Source organism: Rhinopithecus roxellana, chromosome 15 (assembly GCF_007565055.1).
Source record: "Rhinopithecus roxellana isolate Shanxi Qingling chromosome 15, ASM756505v1, whole genome shotgun sequence".
Lineage (NCBI taxonomy): Eukaryota > Metazoa > Chordata > Mammalia > Primates > Cercopithecidae > Rhinopithecus > Rhinopithecus roxellana.
Window position 1 is genome coordinate 96,167,657 of NC_044563.1, and position 12,873 is coordinate 96,180,529.

Sequence of the window (12,873 nt, forward strand, 5' to 3'; positions counted from 1 at the left end):
AGCACAAAAATGCAAAATAGAAAAATCTTTACTCTATATCAGTATTTGTATTCCATATAAAGAAAATAAGAGCTATGACAGAATCATGCTTGTGAAAATTACATTTTAATTTCCTAGCTCCCTTCTTTACTCTACGCATGCTGCCCGAATTCCAGGATAGCATGACAGGAAGGTTTTGTCCTGGCTTTAGGGCACAGTTTTATAGGTTGAATACAGGACTTTTCTTATTTAAAGACCAAAACTAAGATATACCCAGAAAATTATCTTTAAGTTCAAACAGGGTATTTAGCCTTTTCACTGGTATAAAAAGGCTACATTATATCTTATTTAAGATACAAACCTTTACCAGTAATTCTTCTAACCCCAAACCCTTCCCTGTCTAAATTCCTAAATCTTCTCTTTAGGCAAAATTCCATACACTGGCTAATGACCCTGTTTAATTAGCACTGACTTGCCTTGTCCTGTCCCTGTTCCCTTCATAGCCAGGGACACAGTGCAAAAAATGCTTCTGTGTGGGTCTAAGAGGTTTCATTTTCCAACAGTTTTTCTCTAGGGAAAGCCCTAAGATGTGGGTTAATAAAGGGCAAGCAAAAAATAAACACTTTACAGGATTTTTCTGAATTCATTTCTCAAGAAAATCAACTTATAATAAAAAGGTCTTTGTGCAATTACTACCTTGCCAGTGGGGCGTGAAATAAACTAGCTTTGAGCAGCTATTTCTTCCATTTTAGCTGAGGTAAGTCCAAGTTTCGTACATTAGAGTACAAACTCAGCTTGCTTAAATTGGAGCTGATCCCCTAGTGCCCAGGTCTTGCCTTTAACCCTGAAGAAAAGCACCAGGCTTGCTGTTCACCTCCAGCTTGTTGGACCCTGATGCAAACCTGAGATGTCAGAGACGAGGGCACTATTCTATGCCAGAAAATAAAACACAGTATTTTCGTATATGGGTTACAATTGTTTGGTGCAAGAGAACATCAAAGGAAATAATTTCATTTTCCTCCAGAAATATGGCCCTAATATGTACCTAAAATATAGCACAGATGGCTTATACTCTAAAAAGGGAGAATAAGACAGTGAGGAGTCTGGATATTATATTTATTTATTATTTCTTTCATTTCAAAAACATTTATTATGTTATTATTGAGAAGTAGCTGAGGATGTTTGAATATTTAGCTTGAGAGATAAAAGAGGTAAGGTTATCTTCAAATACTTGAAAGAATAATGTATGGAAGAAGGATTGGATTAAGACTGAATGGTTAACAGAGGGCAGAACTAGGCTCAAAAGAAGAAATTTCATGGAAATGAAATTCAAAGAACTTTCTAGTAATAAACTATTCTATAGTCACTCTGAGTAAAGAGATGGTATGTATCTTTTCCCTAGAGATGGTTAAGTAAAGAAAGCCTATATAACCCCATATGTTAGAGATATGTAAAGCAAACACATAACGAAAAATCTGATTATATAATAACCTTATGGCCTTCCCAACTTTATAATTCTATGATTGTTTAAAAATCAACATTAAGATGATAGTGTGATTACAACCATTCCTTCATTAATTTATCATGCATTTATTTATTGAGGATTTACTAGGTGCCTCTAAAGACCTTGTTGGCAAAAAAGTCTGAACTTAAATCTATATGCTGCTATTTTCTTGACTGTGTAATCTTGAACAGTTACTTAATTGTTCTGAGTCTATTTCTCATGTAAAAACTGAAGCTAATTATACTACCTTACATGATTATTGTGAGGACTAAACAGACAATAAAAGTAACTCCTGTGTCACAGTAACTGACATAATAGTAATGCAATATCACAGTAAATTCTTGTTAGATCCTTGTTCTTTTCTTATATGGTTTGCATATTCAGGGCTAGAAATTATCAAATTACTGATAAAACAAGCAATAAAACAAGCAATAGTTGATCTTACTCATAACTGTACTTTAAGAAAGAAAACACGAGCCAACTAAATAATTCAGTTTGGCAGGCAGAGGCTTGTCATGCTTAGCAGACAACATGCCTCACAGAGCATTATCCCATCCCAAGTATCCAGAAAACCATGAGAAAGAAGAGGTGGGAATACATGTTCATTTGAACATGTATTTGGGGCGCTTTGGTGTTATTTATTTAACAGCATCTCTGAATGAAAACATTATTTTATATTGGTCACCCAAGCTCTTCAGATCATGAGACAACAGAAAAAGGTCAATAGCAATGAGAAACCAGACCTTAATTCTTGAATCGTAGTGTCTTAAGTTACTCCTTTTGTAACTTTCCATCTTCATGATATAACTAACCAAACTCTCGGGTTCATTTTTAATGCCAAAGAGCTGTAGGTGCTTCATATTAACATAAGCTGTAGGAATTTAAGTAAATTCATTTCTGTTCATCATACTCTGCAAAGAAAGCTATGTTAAAAACTTCAAATACTAAATATTAGCCCAGAGGCTATTTGATAACTTGAGAGACAAAGTAAATAAGCAGGAGGTCAGAGGACATTGTGAAAGCAAGAGTAATGATAGAAACATAGAGTTGGAATAGAACCTGGAGATGACCTAACCTAGCAGTTCTCAAAGTGTGGTACCTGACCAGCAGCATCAGCAATATCTAGGAACTTTTTTAAAATGCCAATTCTTAAACTCTACCCCATACCTACTGAATCAGAAAACTCTGGAATTCAGTCCAACTAATTAAATTTTAGGCTAAAATTTAATTTAGGACAGTGATTCTCAAACTTTAGTGTGGATCACAATCATCCACAGGGCTTATTAGAACACAGATTGCTTCCTTGTCTCCCCCTGCTCTCTATCAAGAGTCTTTGAATCAGTAGATCTGAGGTAGGGGTCTGAGACTGTACATTTCTAAAAAGTTACCAGGTGTAGCTGGGGCTGCTGGTCCAGGAGTCATTCTTTGAGAATCACTAATCTCATCCAAAGCTCACAATTTACACATAGGAAAACAGGGGGCTAGAGAAGGTAAAAGATATAAGCCTAAGGTTACAGTGTCATGACAGAGCTGGATCCAGAGTCCAGAATGGCTAATCACCCTGTCCAGGGCTTTTTCCATTACATCAGATGGACTGCAGTGATAGAAAAGGGAGAAATCACTGGCTGCACTGTTTTGGCAAAGAAAACCTGGAAGTCTCCAGCTGAAAATAATTTTGTGTTTCAGCAGCATATTGCTGGAGTTTGGATACTATGAATGTTGTTCAATTTTCAATAAATTCCTTCCTTCCTTTCTATTTTTATTTTACACAGAACACACTGATCTCAGTATTTACCATCATTAATTCCAGTAGTTTGTTACAATACATTGATTAGCAATGGTCACTTTGTTCCAAGGAATAAAATTGACTTTAACTTATTTTAAGTAAAACAATAAACTTATTTTAAGTAAAACGATGTAAAAATGCCAAGTACTCTTTATTAAAGAGAAGCCAGAATATTCCGTAGCTAGTTAGATTCTAGCCTGAGAAAAGGTGATTAAAAGTTCTTCTTATGTCTAATTACATAAGTAATAATTAATAGTAATGATGATGATAATGATGATGATGATGACCACAGCAGCTAATAGTTTTCCATGTTTTCTATATGTCAAGCAATGGAAAAGTGATTTACATACTTTATCTCATTTAATCCTCAAACCCCTGTAAAGTACTTACTATTATTATACTTATTCATTTACTGAGAAAAACAAAGCCATGTGAGGTTAAGTAACATAACCAATTAAAAAGCGACAGAGTCAGGACTCAAGTCCAGATATGTCAGGGTCAAAGTTTGTACTTTTAATACCATATTATATTAAGCATGAAGTCATCTTTTGAAACAGATCAAATATAAGGAACATGATTATTGGTGATAGTAATATAATTGTAGGTTTGCACGTGGTCGTAATAAAGAATACAGAGAGATCACATGGATCCTTAATCCAGTTTCCCCAAATGATAACATCTTGCAAAACTATAGTACGATAACACAACCAGAGTACTGATATTGATACAATCCAACAATCTTATTCATAGTTACCTAGTACAAGGGTCTCCAACCTCTGGGCTGTGGACCAGTATCAGGTCTTGGCCTGTTAGGAACTGGACCACATAGCAGGAGGTGAGCAGTGGGCAAGCAAGCATTACCCCCTGAACTCTGCCTCCTGTCAGATCAGCTGTGGCATTAGATTCTCATAGGAGCACCAACCCTATTGTGAACTGCGCATGCGAGGGACCTAGGCATGCTCCTTATGAGAATGTAATACTTGATGATCTGTGGTGGAAAGGTTTCATCCTGAAACCATCTCCCCTCCCCTACCCAGTCTGTGTAATAACTGTCTTCCACCAAACTGGTACCTGGTGCCAAAAAGGTTAGGGATGGCTGCCCTAGTGTGTTAAAGAAATTATGTCTTTAAAACAAGCAAAGGCAGTTGGGCACAGTGGCTCATGACTGTAATCCCAGCACTTTGGGAGGCCAAGCCAGGTGGATCAAGAGGTCAAGAGATTGAGACTATGCTGGTCAACATGGTGAGAACCCCATCTCTACTAAAAGTACAAAAATAAGATGGGCATGGTGGTGCGTGCCTGTAGTCCCGGTTGCTTGGGAGGCTGAGGCAGGAGAATCGCTTGAACCCAGGAGGCAGAGGTTGCAGTGAGCCAAGATCATGCCACTGCACTCCAGCCTGGTGAGGGCGAGACTCCATCTCAAACAACAACAACAAAACAAACAAACAAACAAGCAAAGGCAACAAGGGTCTATCAATACTTCTAAATGCCATCTTCTATAGAATGCTCATCAATATGACCCAATGCAAGTGATATTAGCAGAACGTATAAATTACGGCAACAACTTTTCCCTCTCATAGCTTTCCATTTATTATACTTACTAAAAGAGTGTCGGTTGAATGTGGAACAGAAATGGAAAGCAAGAGCAAGGTAAGGGGAAAAGACAAGGAAAGAGGCTTGGTGGCCACCTAAGAATCACACAAGCATCCAGGATATTTTCCTTTTACAGAAGTTGTGCATTAAAGTCACTGCACTGAGTGCCAGTGCTTAGGGCAGATAAAGAATTCTGAAGATACAGAAAAGCCCCATCCTGCTATGAATAATGTCATCCTGCCTTTCCCCTACTTTCCCATCATCCCGTTTTCCCATTTGGTGACATGCCAGGAAAGGCAATCACACTGGAAACAGCAACCCCCAAAAATATTCTACTAAGAATAAAAAATAACAGAATTCTCCTCACTCCATCAAAGACTGACCAGTCTCCACATGTCTTTTCCAAGAAGTTATCAAACTTTCAAATAGCATCTTTTTTTCTTGAAAGTGTAACATTCTCAAATCACAAATTCAGAGATTCTTTAATTATCCTATAGATGAAGAAGTAAAACAGATTTTGTTAGCACAAAGAGCAAAACTAGATGTGGCCAAAATATATCTCTGAGCAGGAAAACTGTGTTATTTTTATCGCTTTGAAAGTAAGCACTATCTGGCTGGGTATGTCACCTGAATGACTACCAAGTAACCAGAAACTCCATCACGGGTGAAGTTTAGTGTATAGTGAAAGGAATAAACTACCCCAAAGCACAACTGTCCATTAATTCTAAACTTCCACAATCCCTGACCAAAGTGTTTCCCTTTTGGAGAGGGAAGGGAATATCTTCCTGATCAAATAGGCTACATGCCCAGATATTTTAATTGTTAGGGTGTTCCTCACATCTTTCAGAGAATCAAGACAGCAACAGATGTGAGTGAAACACTTAAGTTCTGTATCTTCCAATTCGTAAAACAGCACTGTTGCATCAACACTTATCCCCTTTGTTTTCTCTGTGCTACGTTGTTGATGATGCCATTTTTTGCCATCTGCCCCAGAACTTCATTAAAGATACATGAATGGGCTAACTGGCCTGATAGCTTGTGAGGAACAGGTGCTATTGTTTGTCCCCGAAGACTTGCAGTAAAGATATGACTCAGAATACTTGAGAAAGAGCATCTGCAGCAGTCAGTCAGAGAGCAACTTGGCAGAGACCTGGCTACGTGCTAATATGCAAACAGAGTGACACTCGGGGGGGCTCATTTTCTCTTTCATGAAGATTATTTAACTTATTTTAGTGATGGGAAATAAGTATTTGTATTGAAAATTATGTGCATATTAATGTCTATTACTGAGTTAAAGACAATGCAAAAATGAGGATTTTTAAATACTTTAGAAAATAATTCCTTATGTGATTTAATTGAAGGGAGCTTCTTAAACTGTTGAAAGAAATGTTTCCAATGTGTGTATACCATGACAGAGAGGGAGGGAAAGAGAGAAAATAGAGAGTTCAGAAAAAGCGACCTTGGGAGAGAGAGAGAGACATGCAAGAAGTACAGACAGAAACGGGATGGGGATCAGTTTTCGAAATGACCATATTCTTTATTCCAAAGAATAGCTGACTCATTTGCATGAAGTATTACCACTCTAAAAGCTGCAGCATCTAAAGCAAAAGAAATGAAGTCCCTAGGAAACTCATAGGAAAAGCCTTCAAGGTCAGAAATGTGTCTTCCTATTGCCAAAAAGTGCATGGAAATCCACAGTATATGGACTTTAGTTAATTCTGGAGGTTAGGAGGAAAAACATCTCACTCGATATGATAAATTCATGCCTTAACAGAAATGCTTTTAGTCTCAAACTTTTTGTTAAAATCTTTCTAAAATGTTAATATCCTACTTTGCCCTTTCTTAGAAAGCATAATGCAGTAGTCAACATATTGAACTTCTTCTCTTGGTTGGCCACAGCCTTAAGTATACAAAGAAGCCTTAAATTGTATACTGCATTCTTTGTTGTTCACTAATTCATAAATCACAAATCATCTCTTAGCAAGTAAGCTGGCTGTCCCAAATGGCCTGTGCCATTTATATTTCTATATATCCTGTTGCTCTTATCACAAGCCTAAGAACATAGTAGGTATTTTGTATTAACTGATCAATGACTGAGAGCCAACGAACTAGGGCCTCAGATCTGATCTTCTGACCACCAATTTTCATAGGGTAGAATTGTTAATGCAACTACAAAAGGTACGGAGCTGTAATCATTCTCATTCCAGAAGAGAACTTAAAAATGACTTTAAATACATCTTGATATAATCTTTTTGCTCTTCATGTGTCTTATGTAGCAAATCTATGGCTGCTACTGCTAATGTAATATATCAAATTCTGATTCCAGAGAATTTAGCTAGCCCAACAGGAGAATACTAGAATCCTATCAAGAGCAAATTTAGGACACACATTTTCTAGAGCATTTGAGAACAGAGTCCCATCTTCCCAGGTGTATTCCACCATCCAATGGGTATACATTGTATAAACAATGTAACTGCATTCAGAAGAGGATTCAGCTTTGTTTGCTTCTGTTTGTTTGTTATTTGTTATTGGCAGGTTATTCTCTCTTCCCCCACCCCTTTCGGTCTCTCTCCCTCCCCTCTGTCTCTCTCTCCCCTCCCCCTTCCCCTTCTCTCTTTTCTCTCTCTCTCTCTCTCTCTCTCTCTCTCTCTCTCTCTCTCTCTCTCTCTCATAACTTCTCCTCTTCCCTCTTCGTCTTTCCTTTCTCAGGTCCCATCAGGATAAGATACAAAACACTTTGTCAACCATTGTTAATATCCATCTCTAATATAATGTAATGTGTTCCCAGGATTTGGCATGCTATTCCTAGCACTCTTCAAAATTCTCATTAAAGGGCCAAGTAAACTCCTTAAAAAGTAGAATGAATTCAAGATGTTATAGTTTAAAAGCATCCTTTTACAACCTCAGGATTTGGTCTTCAAAGTCATATATTTTAGTTAAAATATTAATAAAGAGCTAACTTCACATTTATATATATACACACTTTTCTGTATAAATATATTATGCTTCAATAAAAAGTTGGTTTAAAGCAAAATAAAAAAAATAGGTCCAGTAAGTGAGTTCTCTTTTCTAATTTAGATTATTTAATATACTAAACAAAATGTCTAAAATACTCACAGAAGAAATGAAAAACATATATATTGTCACTAGTTTTACTATGTCCTTGCCCAACTACCAAGAGTAAAACATGCAAACAAAGCAGTTTCATTTGCTGGGTTGGTGCTTTACCAAAGCTATTTAAAATCCACTTCACAGTCTAGCACTTTCCACCTCTCTTCCATAGTTACACAGGAAAGAAATAATCTTTGTAAGTAAGAATACAATTCTTCTATCAGGTCAACGGTACATGTTTTAAAAATCTTCAGGTACATATTCTGAGAGAAATGTTAATAGCCCTGAAAGGGCCAATCCTGTCCTTTGTGTTAACATCTCTTTTTGTATTCTCAGCATACTGTGTATACTAAGCATACTCTCAGCATACTGTATGTACTCACTTTATTTGCATTTTTTTAAATGGACAAATATCTCATTAATCTTCTAGGATCATATGTAGTCAAAAGTCATTACTTTATTTCTCATTCATTTGTACATGCTCTATTTAATATTGAATTTTCAGAGAAAAGAACATGGATTTAGCACTACCATAATCTTAATTCCTAGTATCTCTTACTTATTTGTCCCCTTATTCCATAAAATGAAGAGCTCAATACTTATATAAATAAAAAATTAGTTTAGACCTATTAGACTCCTGAGAAACATGCTACTCCAAAAGAGAAGACAGCAGTGCTTGTCTTAATTCAACTCTTCAACAGCCATTTATTGAGAACCTATCACTATATACCTGGTTCTGTGCTGGGCAGTAGAAATACAAAGGTGCCTTAAAGACATCCATAGCCTTGTTTTTCCAGGTAGTGGTACTAGGTTTGTTCTCACTTACATATTAGTACAAATTATCCAGTTTTCAGCTTACTTTGGAATAAGGTCAACAGAGAAAGTTTTGCTAAAAAAGAAAACAAAATTATAGCAAAAATTCCATTAAGTATCATTCTACACTCTATCTATGGTCTACACCCCAGAAAAAAATTGAGAGTACTTTTGAAAACATAAGTCAGATTTCTTTATAAAAAGGATGATAAATGTTAATTAAATGTGTTTAAATTATCTTACTATGTTTTAAGAAACTCTCACCAGGAGGGAAATAGAATATCCTGGCCATAAAGAAATTAATAAAACATGCTATGCAAAAGTAAAATTTATGATTCATTTGGAATTAGATCTCTACCACCTTTTCAATCCATACAAATGCATAATCTTGTCAATTAAATATTATTGTTAAGGTCTAGTAGTATGTTAAAATCACTTTAAAGTGCAACTAAGGAAAATTCATGTGTGTTTATTACTCCTTAAGGATCTATTAGTGGGTATTTTATTCAGATTCGTGCTGTAAAATCTGCATAAACTCAGCATATTGTTATCCCCATGTGTGCATTTGTTTGGTTAAAGCAGAACAGCAAATCTCAATTTTTGCAACTTCTGGAAAAGTCAAGAGAACTAAAACAGTCTTAATTTTAATAAGATACAAACAGTTATCACTACAGAAGTGAAGAGTTGACTATTATGCAAATAGTCACAGTTAGTGGTCACCAGGCCATCACAGAAGACTGAACTAGTCAATTACTTTAGCTATTTCTGAAGACTAGTGAAGATGAATGTTTCCTATTCCACCCTGTCTTATTTCCAGAGAAGTATGAAACGTATTAGAGACTAACGATTGTCATTCCTAAATAGAAGCCCCATTAAAAACACAATGATCAACATGTTTTGCCAAAATGAAAATTTTTTTTTCAAATTTTGTATAAATGCCATTTAAATATAGTAATATTTGTGAAGAATATGGCATTCCTTTCTTTTTAACAACCAAATTCAGATATCAACCTTTCATAAACTTTTGACCCGCAATGAAGGCAATCTGGCTTTTACCTCTGAAGTATTTTATGCAACCTTATTCTGTTAGCAATGACCAGAGCTCAATTATTAAATTCCTCATCCAGAAATGCAGGTTTACATCTTAAACTATGGGTCTTGTTAAAATTATGCACAAGTAACTTAAAGGCAAGGATTTTCTATCTCTCAAGGGCTCTGTAAAGACTTTGCACAGAGTAGGGGCTCAACAAATATTTGCTATATAAATGTATTCAAGAACTTGTATTCTACGTTATTTAAAAATGAAGCCATAACAATTCTGATGGTTTTTTAATCTGCTGAATCAAGTCAAAGTCCATTCACCATTTACAATTCTTAAATGGAGGCAAATCTAGTCCAAACCTATTTCCTTATAGTGATCTTTTCTTTTGGCCCTGCTGTGGTCTAACTTTGAAGTTCACCAGTTGGTAAGAAAATATAAAAATTGACTTTATTAATTTAAAGATTTTTTAATGGCTGAGTACTCCTAGTACATCTGTTGAAATTCCTCTATAGTATCATTTAGAGATGCCTCTAAGCTTCTTTAATATTTCATCATCATCAATTATAATCCTTACAGACAGAAATGATAAGATATTCTCACCCAAAGAGACAAGAATACAGTTTTCCAAAGTAATAATATTTAAAAAGTTGTTATATCACTGTGAGCTTATTATGCAATACTGAATGAATGTCAGAAAAGCATTTAAACATCAGCTATCATGGAGAGCAGAAGCAGTTTCATCACGAGCAAGAAGGCCTGCGAAACATAGTGTGGCAATTCTAACCAGGACATAAATAAGATGTCTAAGCTATTGACAGCTGGGGCTCAGCCATGGCAAATTGTCCCTCCTTGGAAGTATCAGTGAGAGATAGTACCTGTACATATGATTGGGGGGCAGGGAGATAAAGTAAGGCAATGTTTATAAAAACTAGACACCAAGGAAAGGCATAAACAGTAACTATAACCCCAAGTCAAATAGCCTTCAGGTTTTCAATCTTTATCACAGTCTAGTCATTTCAGAGTACAAAGCTAATGATGTGCACAGTAGTGTCATTTTGGAGCATAACCTGCAACCCCTGCCTTCCACTCCCAGCATGTACATTACACACACACACACACACACACACACACACACACACACACACACACACTCCTATATCTGCTATCTCCATTTAATGAACAAGTTGACGCTGAAGATGATTATAAGGGTAAGCTAACATGCTGATTTTAAAAAGCAATTTTCTTTAATTTTATACTTTTATTTAGTGCTATTTTCATATGAAATAACTTAGATACAATAAAGAAATGTCCCTATTAAAGATAAGGCACAAACTCCCTAGCCTAGGCTGCCCCTCCACAAGATGTTCTTAACATACCCCTGAATCCTCTTTGCCTACTACCCTCTACCACGATGTTTCTCCATTTGCTTTCAATAGTTTCTAAGTCTTTGTTCTTACCACATTTTCGCTGTTACAAAGAACAACAAGTCAATAGCATTGTTTAGGACTAATAAGCAGCAACCCAATACAATCAATAACTCAATGCAATCACAGCTGAAAAAGAATACAAACTCAAGCCCAAAGAGAAGTGGAAGGATAGTGGTTCACTCAGGTCAAGAGACAGAAATACTCAGAATTCAAAACGGGAAATGCATACATTGAAACTTTCACATGTTCTTAAAGAAATCATAGGAAGGAAGGAAGGAAGTTTATTTGAGTGAAGTTATTTAACTAATTGCCATTATTCTCTACTCTCCAATTCTCCAATAGCTACAGTAATAACTGTATTTTTCCTACTGGAAATTAGGATACAGGGAAAGAAGAAGTGTAGAAAAGTTCACATGGTTATTACAGAACATATATTTAACATTAGGTCTGTTCTGTTCTAGAATATTCAGCACTTGTAGTACAATACCCATGATATGTGAGTCACATGGCAAAGCATCAATCCACAGATTTAAATTTTTGGCTTTGGGTAGCTTGTATTACAACTTGAACTCCCAAGAATGTAGTTACATATATGTGAACAGGCATTTTCCACGGCCCTAGTATAACATCCACAGTGATCTAAAATTGTGATGATCAAAGCTATAGACTTTTTTTTTAGTTCCACATGACAACTCCCCCAAATGAAAGACACAAAGTCCAGTTCTGATTCTCTTTAACTCTTCTTGATTTAACATTTTAAAAGGCTGGGTTAGCTCCTTTAATACTGCGCTATGACTGTAGTTTCCATGGTAAAATAAGGAGTTGAATCTATATAGAAATTATCAGCCAATAACAATAGGTCTTTGTCCAGCTGTGACTACTTCCCTGCTCTACAACCAGTCCTTATCTGGCTTAGGAAATGCCTGTTTTAACTGACAGGTAGGAGATTAAATCTACAGCTGCTGAAACACAATCTCAGCTCTGTTAGATAGGCTTTCATTGAAAAGCACTACAAACACATAATTTGTTTATGTTGTACCAGCAATCTCTGACAAAGCAGACTGTCTAGCTGAGACAAATGTGGTTAAACCCATTTATTGTATTATTTCTGCTACACAGAACAAGCTCTTAAAACACAGAAACTAGACAAGGCACAAAGCTCTAGTTGCCTAAAGAAATCAAGAATAGATGACTTCTTGTTTCATTAGCCCTTTTTATACAGAAAGCATGTTCTCCCCTGGAAAACATCTATTCCAATTTATCTTTTAAGTGGGTGGTTCAATTATGTTTATGCTTTCTATTTTTAAAGTTTCTTTTGTTCCTGCCAGCATAAACAGGCATAAAATCACCTAATCATGGAATATCTCTAGATTTAAGAACATGACGAATATTTATATCAAGTTCTATATCACCCCCTCAAAAATACTCATAATGATACATTCTGATAACAATCCAACCTCTTTCAATATTTATTGCAAATTCTTATCATGTTATTTGATTTCTTTATTTCACTTGATGAAAAAATAGCTTTGTAACTCAAAGAATATGAATAGTAGTTTCTTTAAAATTAAGAAGTTATACACAGAAATGCCTAATTTTGTAAAATAAATATTAATGG

At 35.7% G+C, this 12,873-nt stretch overlaps 1 protein-coding gene across 12 annotated transcripts in view; it reads right to left on the bottom strand.

Annotated features, from left to right (window-relative positions):
* SOX6 (SRY-box transcription factor 6) overlaps positions 1 to 12,873 on the bottom strand; it is a 702,902-nt gene that overhangs the window by 169,700 nt on the left and 520,329 nt on the right. The gene's annotated exons all lie outside the window — the stretch shown is intronic.